We start from the raw sequence: 13,107 nt of genomic DNA, 5'->3' as shown, positions 1-13,107 counted from the left end.
AGGATAATCAAGAACGGGTAGCTGATTGTAACAAGACTCTAGTTGATTATGAGCTCCTCCAGCAGAGAAACACTCTGTCTGTCTGTATCCCAGCCCACCGTTGTTCCTTCACTCGGCACGGCTTTGAAGAGTCCATTGTATCTGGTCAGAGTATGTGAATCATCTGCCAAAGCTCCGATTGTCCAATAATGCAGAGTCTGGAACATGGAGTCCAGTAATCCATAGTTGAAATATAAAGCAAATGGCCCTACAAAAGCAGCACCGGAGTCGGTTAAATCGGGCTACTGCAAGGGCTTATCTCTGTTATATCTCAGTTGATTGGCGAGACCACCTCCCCAAATTGCAGTCCCCAGTACTGCAACGATGGCCACGCCCAGAAACCCTCTTTTCTTCCTGCTCACGAAGCTGAAATCTAGAACGTACCCGATTATCACAGACCCTAACATCTGAGCACCCCAGAAAGAAACATTGTTGAACCCTCTGGTCCTCACCGTAAAGATCCTGCCATTAACGTTATTGAATTCATAAGTGTAAAAGAACTTGCTGGCCCATGCAGCAGGGAAGAGCAGCAGCATCTTCCAGTTGAAGAATAGCTTGATAACCTCCATGGCCTCGGTGCTCACACTGGAGTATTTACGCAGAGTAACCTTGTTGCCATCGCTCCTGACCACCTTGTTGGGTGGAACCAAGGCCAAACTCACAAAAGCCCCAAAGGCCATGAAACACATGAAGGCTATATAGGTCCAGTCGGTAACAGACGCGGCTTTGCTATGATAATTCAATATAAAGGGAATGAAACCGCCTACGACTCCTCCCAAATTGAATATAACCCAGAAGAGAGAAATGTATCTTCCTTTCTTGTCCTCGGTGGGATACGAGGTCATGATTGATCCCTGTCCGGCCCAGAGCAATCCAGCTCCGACACCCAAAATTCCACCTGCAATAACAGGAAAAGTTTCATCATGATAATGATTGTAGTAGAGAAAAGAACCTGCGTAGAGAGCATAAGTGCAGCAGCCTGCGAAGATGGTCCCGCAAGGGCCGAGGATGTTGTAGATTCCGCCAGCGAAAACGCCAAACACTGCAAACGTCCTGTACAAAGCAGTGTTCGCATCGTTGGACGCCTGGTCATTCTGCTGCCCACTTCCCCCCAATCAGGTGAGGGCGTTGAACATGCCCGGGCAGCAGAAGCAGACCAGAGACATTAGAATCACCTGGGTGAGGGCGAAATTGTAGCGGAACCATTTGGATTGAGGAACCTTCTCACAGGGTCCCTCTTCTTCATCACGATTACCCTTCTCGATCCGTAGATTTCAAGGGAGCTCGATAACCCCAAACCCAAATCACTTTCAGATTTTTCTATATGTCGGATAATGGACTTTGGCAACTCAAATCAAGATGTCTAAGCAGTGATAAGCCCAACATTTTCGTGAATTAGGATCCCTGTGCAAGCCACTGTGATTGGAATTCTGGATTTAGGAGCGGCCCACCTTTAATTCCAATTTTGAATGGACAACTTAGACCTTTGAATCCTTTCTATTCGGTGTAATGGATTGGGAGATGTAGGGAGTACTTTGTAAGCGCGGCAGGGGATGTAGGGTCAAATTGGTGAGCTGCAGGGGATGCCGAGTCGAATTGGTGAGGGAGCAGCCCGGGTTATTTCTGAATTCAAATTCCACTTCCCGGCGGCAAAGACGCAATGGAAATCAGAATGTATGTCAGGAACCTGTCAGTCGTCGACATTAATGCGAAGGGTGGCGGAGCTGGGCAGAGCTCGCAGAGGGTGGCAGAGGGCGGAGGAATTGTCGGCGGCTGGAGCCGGAGATTTTTCCGAGCGGCAAGGAAAACCGGGCCATTCCTCTGCTTGGGTAGACTACTCCATTCCTTTATATATTTTTAGTTATACGATCTATTCTAATATTTATATTTTCCATTTATTATAAAATAGTTAATACTTTTAACTATTTATTAACTCATGAACCAATTTAATTAAAATTAATTTATACTTATAAATTATATACTTAGGTAAAGGTAAGGTCCCTTATTTTAACTTACTTACTTTTAATTTTTCACTGTTTTGTTTGACCCGAGTCCCTAGTCAAATTTAACCGTTACCCTTGTTAGCCATTGGAGGCTCTGCTCATACTATTTAACAGGCAAAGATGGATCTGAATTTTCAACTTGCCTGACGATGAACCACACTCGTTAGTTCGAAACACGTCGACAAATGATATATTTTGTGATTTACACCGAAAAATTTCTCTTAAATATTGGTTGTAGCTGCTGTGTAATAAGAGACATTTGAAGATCCGCCCTTAGATATTCAGATTTCAGCCAAAAATGGCTCTGAGCAGCGTTGCGGCTGATACGGATGGATCGGTTCATTCAACTTTTGCTTCAAGATATGTTTAGGAATCCTTGCCTCGGTACGTCTTCCTTCCTTCCTTCCTTCACCCCCATTCTACTGCTTTGCTTTTTCCAAGGATCGTTTTAATTCCACTAGCAAATAATGGGTACATTCAGGATCTTTGCCATCTGTCTAGTCTAGTTTGAATGTGTGTGTTATCATGTTTCGAATGCCTGATAGGTCCGTTCCCAAAGATGCCATGTATCAAATCATCAGTGACGAGCTGATGCTGGATGGGAACCCCAGGCTCAATCTTGCCTCTTTCATGACTACATGGATGGAACCTGAATGTGATAAGCTCATCATGTAGGCCATCAACAAGAACTATGTTGACATGGACGAGCATCTTGTCACCACAGAATTGCAGGTAATGGCAGTTCTTATCATAAACTTCTACTTTTATTATTTCTAGATCTGAAATCCGCTCTCATATCTATTTTGATCATTTAGGCCCTCGAAATTTTTTGAAAGGTTTGGGTGCTTTCCTCTTTTTTTTGGGTTTGGAGACAAAGGGGCTGAGGAACTTCTTCCTCTTTTGCAAAACCTTATCGGTGGAGGGGCCTTTGTAAAGCCGCGACACGTAGTCGAATGCTTGTAGTTCCAGTTCATTGACATATTTGACAGCCGAGGTCCCTGATTTCTACGAGAGGAAACGGTAGCTGCTGAGAGACCCCGAGGATCAAACCTTCGACCTCAAGCTATTACTGCCAAGCAAAAATCTCAACATATTTTCGCCGTGTAAAATGGAATGAAGCCTTTGCGTCTAAAAGGGAATGAAGACTCAACCTTAGCCCGTCTCCACTAGTTTTTATCATGAGCATAAAGTAGTAGGGCATCACTGGAAAGATTAGATGGAAGTCCACGTCGGTCCGACTCACTCAGAGTCCACTTTCCAAAATTCTGAGAATCCAGATTCCAATAATGTTGAAACATGTACGTTGTGGTGTGCTACTGTAGATCCGCTTAGTCTGATAAGGCTTTTGCAAAATATTCGGGTAATGTTTTGATAAAATTTAGCGGAATTTTTTAATTTTGGGAAATTTTAGTTATAGTGAGAAGTTTTAAAATTTTAGGTATTTAAGAGTTTTTGACGGTGCTAAATCTATTTTCACGATCACAAACAAAATTCAAACACTATCAGATTTATTGAGAAAAAAATAACCATATCCAAACAAATTTGTCTCTCTATAAACAACGCCCTTTAAATCAATTCAATGTTTAGTTGGGATCCTCTCTAAATGTAGATTCATCCCATTTTTAGTTGATGTGACAGGTTTAATCAATTCAATGTTTAGTTGGATCCTCTCTAAATGTAGATTCATCCCATTTTTAGTTTATGTGAAAGGTTTATGCAAACTTTTTTTTATGGGATGATGTGTTTAGTTGGAATAGATTCATCCCATTTTTAGTTGATGTGATAGGTTTATGCAAACTTTTTTATGGGATGATGTGTCAGGTCACCATGTCCATTGCTTGTGACCTCTTAGAAACCAGGTTTTTTATTTAAAAATTTTCCCAGCTAGGTTTTTCATTTAATTTTTATTTATATAATTTTTTATTTTTATATTAGATTGAGTGGCTTATATGAATTTTTTAAAAACAGAGTAGTGGTTGAATTGGAATGGAATCATCTATATAGATTTTTTTATTTAATTTATTATTTATATATTAAATAGTGTGGTTTATATAATTATTTTGGGTTAAAAGTAGTGATTGAATTGGAATCGGAAAAGCTAAGCCAAAAAAAATTAAAAAATTAGTATATATATATATATATATATATATAATTTATTTTTCTAATATATTAAAATTTATTTTTTATGTCATTGTATTAATAGAGTAATGGTTAAATAATATTGATTGAAATTAAAATAGTATAAAACATAGAGGAAAGCCTAATAATTTTTAAAAAACATTGTCATAATACAATCTCTAATTAATAAATTAATCACCAAATAAATAAAACAAATTTATAATAATAAGAAAAGAAAAAATAATCTATTAATATATAATTTTGAAGTATTGTGGAAAATATTTGATAATAAAGAAACTAATGTTAACTAAAAATTAGAATCATAGTTAAACACCAAATTAATTTTAAAATGATAATAATAATTTTTATTATTTTAAATATTTTAACTATGTATTAACTTTATTAAATTTTTAAGTATATATAATTTCATTTATGTGGATTTCTTAAATTTTTAAGTATATATAATTTCATTTATGTGGATTTTTTAAAAATTAATAAAATCATGTTGTATTTTATAAAATATTTATATATATTTTTGTGTAACAAAATGTTTTTTATTATAAAGTTTCAAATTCGATTTATATATATATATGATATTTTTTATAATTTTAAATATAAGTATTATTATAAAAATAAATTTTAATTTAATTTATATAAAAAATTATAATTATTAAATACAATAAAATTATTATTATTATTATTATTATTATTATAGTAGTGAAATCATACTCAAGTCAATTTTATTTTAAAAAAAAATGTAATGTTTAGTTTTTTTAAAATAATCATAATCGGTGTAAGTAGATATACATTCTCAAAATAAGTGATGGATGATTTTAATTTATCCAATGTGCGCATATCTCCTCTCTGAGCTTAGCCTAATTTGTGAAAGATACTCTGTAGATGGTAGTATCTAGAAACTAGAAACTAGAGTCCAATTAAATGTGTCTATTTTGAAGTAGAGTTTAAAGGATTACATGAAGGTGATTCATCTATTTAATCTTTGAATTGAATTTATTACATTATACCATTTGTTTAATCCTTGATACCTCACCATTTGTTTAATCCTTGATGCCTCTCAAAAAGAAGGAAAACCTGAAATCAACATATGGGCACAATATTTTGGTAAATATATATTCTAATGGGTTTATCATAGTTTGATAACTAATCTCTGCAAATTAGTTTATGTATGGTTCTATGTGTGCAAAGGTTGAGATTCATATATCTAAATTCATTGTTTGATTTTGCAAATTGCTATATGATTTATATGATGTAAGTCTTTGATACTTGTGATAAATTATGTTAGACTTTCAATTAGAATTATTTGATCCTGTAGTAAATTTCTTTCCATCTATTAGAATCCAATAATATAAGAAGTCAAAACATTGATTAATTTGGAACTCCAACTATTTTTTTTTGAAGTTTTGAGTTGATTCAAAATTGAGAAAAAATCTTGAAGATATTCCTTCACCATACAAAGATGTAAAATTGGTATAACTTTATTCATCCCTAAAAAAATTGTCAAATTTGTAATGAGGAAAATAAATCACATTGCTATAATATTAGCTTACTTGATTTTAAATTCTAAAATTAATCTTTCAAAGATCCAACCATCTCAAAATCCATTTCTCCCTTTTAATTATTCTTTTGAGAAGAAGAGTCGATACATATAGTAAAGTATATGACTATATTTTAGTATCTCTTCTAGAGAAATTCAACAATTCTAATTTAATAATCCTATCGGCCTCTCTTTGTACCTTTTGGGACAATTGCTAGTTAGGCTGTTACGCCTTCCTATGCCTCAACTTCTTCGTCAACACGTTTACCCTACTCCGTTCGATCAAGTGAGACACTTTCAACTGTTGATCTGAACAAGAAAAGGAAACAATGGAAAATCAAGAAAGCACGGAAAGTCAAGAAAGCACAAAAGCTCACGAGAAAGGATTCTATGCAGAAAATCAAGAAAGCCCACCCTTTTTCCTATGGAAAAATCATCAATCCCATGCCTTTCCACCATGAAGCACTATCATTTCCTATTATGGAACTATAAGAACATGTTACGAACAAAGGCAACTATAGCACCGTGAACAAGCTCGCCCTCTGTCAAAGCCTCCTTTAAACACCATACTCCCACACTCGATTCCGCTCCATGGTTTTCCTGCAATCGACGACATATTAGCTGTAGAATTGAGGCTTCTGTGATCCATATCAATTTTAAGAGAAATTTTTCGCCGTAAATCACAAGATATATCATTTGTCGACGCGTTTCAAACCAACGAGTTTCGCAATTCCATCATCAGAAATTCAGAGAAGCTCTTGAGATTCCCGCTTTAGCTGAGCATGCGGAAAAACCAATCATCATGTTTGTATTGAGGAGACTAGTGTCATTGCTAGAAATTCGCAGTTCCATCATTGGAAATTCAAAGAAGCTCTTGAGATTGAATAGAGAGGATGGCTGGAAAATTAGTAGGTGTTGGGTCCCAACGCTCTCTTCCTAATCTTTTAGATTTTTAGGATACATTCAATTATTTTTTCTCCTTAGTTAAATTATATATATATATATATATATATATATATATATATATATATATATATATATATATATATATATTTATTTATTTATTTATTTATTTTTAGTATTTTATTCTAATACTTTTATTTATTTTTTTATTTTATTTTTTTTAATTTAAAGTATCTTCCATTTTATTTAATATATATATATAATTATTTTATTCTAATATTTATTTATTTTATTTTATTTTTAATATATTAATATTTTTATTTTTATTATTTTTATTATTATTTTTATTTTTATTTTTATTTTTTTTTCAATTTTATATATATATAGTTTTAATTAGTTAGTTATTCCCTTATATATTTTTAGTTATACGATCTATTCTAATATTTATATTTTCCATTTATCTATAAAATAGTTAATGCTTTTAACTATTTATTAACTCATGAACCAATTTAATTAAAATTAATTTATACTTATAAATTATATATTTAGGTAAAGGTAAGGTCCCTTATTTTAACTTACTTACTTTTAATTTTTCACTATATTTTGTTTGACCCGGGTCCCTAGTCAAATTTAACCGTTACCCTTGTTAGCCGTTGGAGGCTTTGCTCATACTATTTAACAGGCAAAGATGGATCTGATTTTTCAACTTGTCCTGACAATGAACCACACTCGTTAGTTCGAAACGCGTTGACAAATGATATATCTTGTGATTTACACCGAAAAATTTCTCTTAAATATTGGTTGTAGCCACTGTGTAATAAGAGCCTTTTGAAGATCCACCCTTATATATTCAGATTTCAACCAAAAATGGCTCTGAGCAGCGCTGCGGCTGATACGGATGGATCGGTTCATTCAACTTTTGCTTCAAGATATGTTTAGGAATCCTTGCCTCGGTACGTCTTCCTTCCTTCCTTCCTTCACCCCCATTCTACTGCTTTGCTTTTTCCAAGGATCGTTTTAATTCCACTAGCAAATAATGGGTGCATTCAGGATCTTTGCCATCTGTCTAGTCTGGTTTGAATGTGTGTGTTCTCATGTTTCGAATGCCGGATAGGTCCATTCCCAAAGATGCCATGTATCAAATCATCAGTGACGAGTTGATGCTAGATGGGAACCCCAGGCTCAATCTTGCCTCTTTCGTGACTACATGGATGGAACCTGAATGTGATAAGCTCATCATGTAGGCCATCAACAAGAACTATGTTGACATGGACAAGTATCCTGTCACCACAGAATTGCTCTCTAACATCCTCTCCATCACCATAAATCTGTTCTTCACTTTTCTCAATGGGTTGGCCATTTCTAGTTACCATTGTTCTGCTTGATTGTGCTTAGATGCTACCATTTTGGTGAGGGAGGAAAGGAGAGCTTGTTAAGTTTGGCTTAGACTTGGAACCATCCTTAAGGAGGCCTTCAACATCAATGAACCCCTCTTTGATTTAATCATTAATGCAAAGCATGTTTTACTTCCCATAAGCTTGTCTATGATGGTTTTGTTAGTACAATACTCCTTGATCTATTGTATAACTTACATTGGAATGCATGTTCTATGATCTCTCTTGTTGTTGTGTTTTAATCTCTCTTTCAGGACTTTCTACGTAAGGAATAGTGATAAACTTCTGCTTTTATTATTTCTAGATCTGAAATCCGCTCTCAGGTCTATTTTGATCATTTAGGCCCTCGAAATTTTTTGAAAGGTTTGGGTGCTTTCCTCTTTTTTTGGGTTTGGAGACAGTGGGGCCGAGGAACTTCTTCCTCTTTTGCAAAACCTTATCAGCGGAGGGGCCTTTGTAAAGCCGCGGCACGTAGTCGAACGCTGGAAGTTCCAGTTCATTGACATCTTTGACAGCCGAGGTCCCTGATTGCTGCGACAGGAAATGGTAGCTGCTGAGAGACCCCGAGGATCAAACCTTCGACCTCAAGCTATTACTGCCAAGAAAAAATCTCAACATATTTTCCCCGTGTAAAATGGAATGAAGCCTTTGCATCTAAAAGGGAATGAAGACTGAACCTTAGCCCGTCTCCACTAGTTTTTATCATGAGCATAAAGTAGCAGGGCATCACCAGAAAGACTAGATGGAAGTCCACGTTGGTCCGACTCACTCAGAGTCCACTTTCCAAAATTCTGAGAATCCAAATCCCAATAATGTTGAAACATGTACGTTGTGGTGTGCAGCTGTAGATCTTCTTAGTCTGATAAGGATTTTGCAAAATATTCGGGTAATGTTTTGATAAAATTTAGCGGAATTTTTTAATTTTGGGAAATTTTAGTTATAGTGAGAATTTTTAAAATTTTAGGTATTTAAGAGTTTTTGACGGTTCTAAATCTATTTTCACGATCACAAACAAAATTCAAACACTATCAGATTTATTGAGAAAAAAAGAACTATATCCAAACAAATTTGCCTCTCTATAAACAACACCCTTTAAATCAATTCAATGTTTAGTTGAGATCCTCTCTAAATGTAGATTCATCCCATTTTTAGTTGATGTGATAGGTTTAATAAATTCAATGTTTAGTTGGATCCTCTCTAAATGTAGATTCATCCCATTTTTAGTTTATGTGAAAGGTTTATGCAAACTCTTTTTACGGGATGATGTGTTTAGTTGGAATATGTTCATCCCATTTTTAGTTGATGTCACAGGTTTATGCAAACTTTTTTATGGGATGATGTGTTAAGTCACCATGTCCATTGCCTATGACCTCTTAGAAACTTTTTTATGGGATGATGTGTCAGGTCACCATGTCCATTGCGTGTGACCTCTTAGAAACCAGGTTTTTTATTTAAAAATTTTCCGAGCTAGGTTTTTCATTTAATTTTTATTTATATAATTTTTTATTTTTATATTAGATTGAGTGGCTTATATGAATTTTTTAAAAACAGAGTAGTGGTTGAATTGGAATGGAATCATCTATATAGATTTTTTTATTTAATTTATTATTTATATATTAAATAGAGTGGTTTATATAATTTTTTTGGGTTAAAAGTAGTGATTGAATTGGAATTGGAAAAGCTAAGAAAAATAAATAAAAAAAAATTAGAATATATATATATATATATATATATATATAATATGTATTTTTTATGTCATTGTATTAATAGAGTAATGGTTAAATAATATTGATTGAAATTAAAATAGTATAATACATAGAGGAAAGCCTAACAAATTTTAAAAAACATTGTCATAATACAATCTCTAATTAATAAATTAATCACCAAATAAATAAAAGAAATTTATAATAATAAGAAAAGAAAAAATAATCTATTGATATATAATTTTGAAGTATTGTGCAAAATATTTGATAATAAAGAAACTAATGTTAAATAAAAATTAGAATGATAGTTAAACACCAAATTAATTTTAAAATAATAATAATATTTTTTATTATTTTAGATATTTTAACTATGTATTAACTTTATTAAATTTTTAAGTATATAATTTCATTTATGTGGATTTTTTAAAAATTAATAAAATCATGTTGTATTTTATAAAATATTTATATATATTTTAGTGTAACAAAATGTTTTTTATTCCAAAGTTTCAAAATATATGATATTTTTTTATAATTTTAAATATAAATATTATTATAAAAATAAATTTTAATTTAATTTATATAAAAAATTATAATTTTTTTTTTTTTTACAGAAACGGTTATGGGATTTTCATTAACTATCTGGCAAAATACCATAAATTCGGTTACAAGAGCTGAGACTGGTTTCTTGGCATCTCTCCAACCAATTGAGCATGCCACAAACGCTTGAGAATCGCATTTTTTTACAGTTTTTCACATGGACTTTCCTACTGATTTCCCAAGCTTATGAATACAAACGAACTGATTTAACAAAAGACGGAAAAACATAGAGATTTTTAGGGAATTGGTTCCCAAGAGATTTCATTATCTCTAAGAATAGATCCAGCGCCTAGCTAGGCTGCCTTATTTGCTTCTTCATCTACTTCCTTGTTATTGGTTCTGAGGATATGAAAGAATTCCAGTCTTAGGAGCTTTGTCATGCCTTTAATTCTTGAAATTGTCCTTGCAAGTCGAAGATCTTCCAGATTTGTATTGGTCACCATTGCATTGATGATGACTTGGGAATCTCCGAGAACAATTGCTTCTGTGTGCCCTAGTTCTTTAAGCATTTTGATCCCTTGAAACAGAGCCATGACTTCAACTTGGATGCTTGTGGTGTGGCCCAAACCCCATGCAAACTTGTGGATGGAATTTTCTTTTGGATTTATAATTAGACCTCATGCTCCAGCCATTCCTGGATTTCCCTTGCCTGCCCCGTCGAAGAAAAGAGAGGGGAGTGTTTGTTTGAACAGCCAAGATTGAAATTCTTCATCATTTTTTTTGATTTTCCAATCTTTGAGACATATGGGCGATATTTTCGATTTTTGGTAATTTAGATTGAGTGCTGCTCCGAACTCAATGTCATGTTGGCTTAGATTTGTGTCATCATTTTTATCTCTCAGCCACTCATTTAGCTGACCTTTAACTGTATTTGCTACTAGCTTGTAGTTCTATTCCTTATCCCTGAATATCCTTCTATTCCTCTCCAACCAGATTTGCTAGCTGATGAATTTGGGCAGAGCGGTCCATGCTGATTTGAAAATCTTGTTTTTTGGGCCTGGGCCTAGATACCTGGCCAACCAACCAGCAAACAAATCCGCGACTGAGTGGGGGAAGATGGGCATAGATTTCGTTGTTCCAAGGAGCTCATGCCAGACTATACCTGTAAATTTGCATTCCAGTGAAAGGTGAACAAAAGATTCTGCTAAAAAACTATAATTATTAAATAGAATAAAATTATTATTATTATTATTATAATAGTAGTGAAATGATACTAAAGTCAATTTTATGAAAAAAAATGCAATGTTTAGTTTTTTTTAAATGATCACAATCAATGTAAGTAGATATACATTCTCAAAATAAGTGATGGATGATTTTAATTTACCCAATGTGTGCATAACTCCTCTCTAAGCTTAGCCTAATTTGTGAAAGATGCTCTTTAGATGGTAGTATCTAGAAACTAGAAACTAGAGTCCAATTAAATATCTCTATTTTGAAGTAGATTTTAAAGGATTACATGAAGGTGATTCATCTATTTAATCTTTGAATTGAATTTATTACATTATATCATTTGTTTAATCCTTGATACCTCACCATTTGTTTAATCCTTGATGCCTCTCAAAAAGAAGGAAAACCTGAAATCAACATATGGGCAGAATCTTTTGGTAAATATATATTCTAATGGGTTTATCATAGTTTGATAACTAATCTCTGCAAATTAGTTTATGTATGGGTCTATGTGTGCAAAGGTTGAGATTCATATATCTAAATTCATTGTTTGATTTTGCAAACTGCTATATGATTTATATGATGTAAGTCTTTGATACTTGTGATAAATTATGTTAGACTTTCAATTAGAATTATTTGATCCTGTAGTAAAGTTCTCTCCATCTATTAGAATCCGATAATATAAGAAGTCAAAACATTGATTAATTTGGAACTCCAACTAATTTTTTTGAAGTTTTGAGTTGATTCAAAATTGAGAAAAAATCTTGAAGATATTCCTTCACCATACAAAGATGTAAAATGATGGTATAACTTTATTCATCCCTAAAAAAATTGTCAAATTTGTAATGAGGAAAATAAATCACATTGCTATAATATTAGCTTACTTGATTTTAAATTCTAAAATTAATCTTTCAAAGATCCAACCATCTCAAAATCCATTTCTCCCTTTTTATTAATCTTTTGAGAAGAAGAGTCGATACATATAGTAAAGTATATGACTATATTTTAGTATCTCTTCTAGAGAAATTCAACAATTCTAATTTAATAATCCTATCGGCCTCTCTTTGTACCTTTTGGGACAATTACTAGTTAGGCCGTTAGGGCTTCCTATGCCTCAACTTCTTCGTCAACACTTTTACCCTGCTCCGTTCGATCAAGTGAGACACTTTCAACCGTTGATCTGAACCAGAAAAGGAAACAACGGAAAATCAAGAAAGCACGGAAAGTCAAGAAAGCACAAAAGCTCACGAGAAAGGATTCTATGCAGAAAATCAAGAAAGCCCACCCTTTTTCCTATGGAAAAATCATCAATCCCATGCCTTTCCACCATGAAGCACTATCATTTCCTATTATGGAACTATAGGAACATGTTACGAACAGAGGCAACTATAGCACTGTGAACAAGCTTGCCCTCTGTCAAAGCCTCCTTTAAACACCATACTCCCACATTCGATTCCGCTCCACAGTTTTCCTGCAATCAACGACATATTGGCTGTAGAATTGAGGCTTCTTTGATCCATATCAAGTTTAAGAGAAATTTTTCGGCGTAAATCACAAGATATATCATTTGTCGACGTGTTTCGAACCAACGAGTTTCGTAGTTCCATCATCGGAAATTCAGAGAAGCT

At 33.6% G+C, this 13,107-nt stretch overlaps 1 pseudogene; it reads right to left on the bottom strand.

Moving 5' to 3' along the window:
* Positions 1–272: 272 nt before the first annotated feature.
* On the bottom strand, positions 273–1,145 carry LOC149186374 (UNC93-like protein 1 pseudogene; annotated as a pseudogene).
* Between the last annotated feature and the right edge of the window lie 11,962 nt (positions 1,146–13,107).

The sequence above is a fragment of the Pinus tabuliformis genome, chromosome 3_1, assembly GCF_031772625.1.
Source record: "Pinus tabuliformis cultivar Carrire ecotype Pingquan chromosome 3_1, CPIR1, whole genome shotgun sequence".
NCBI classification, from domain to species: domain Eukaryota; kingdom Viridiplantae; phylum Streptophyta; class Pinopsida; order Pinales; family Pinaceae; genus Pinus; species Pinus tabuliformis.
Note: the sequence above shows the minus strand (reverse complement) of the source record. Positions and strands in the feature narration are given on the sequence as shown.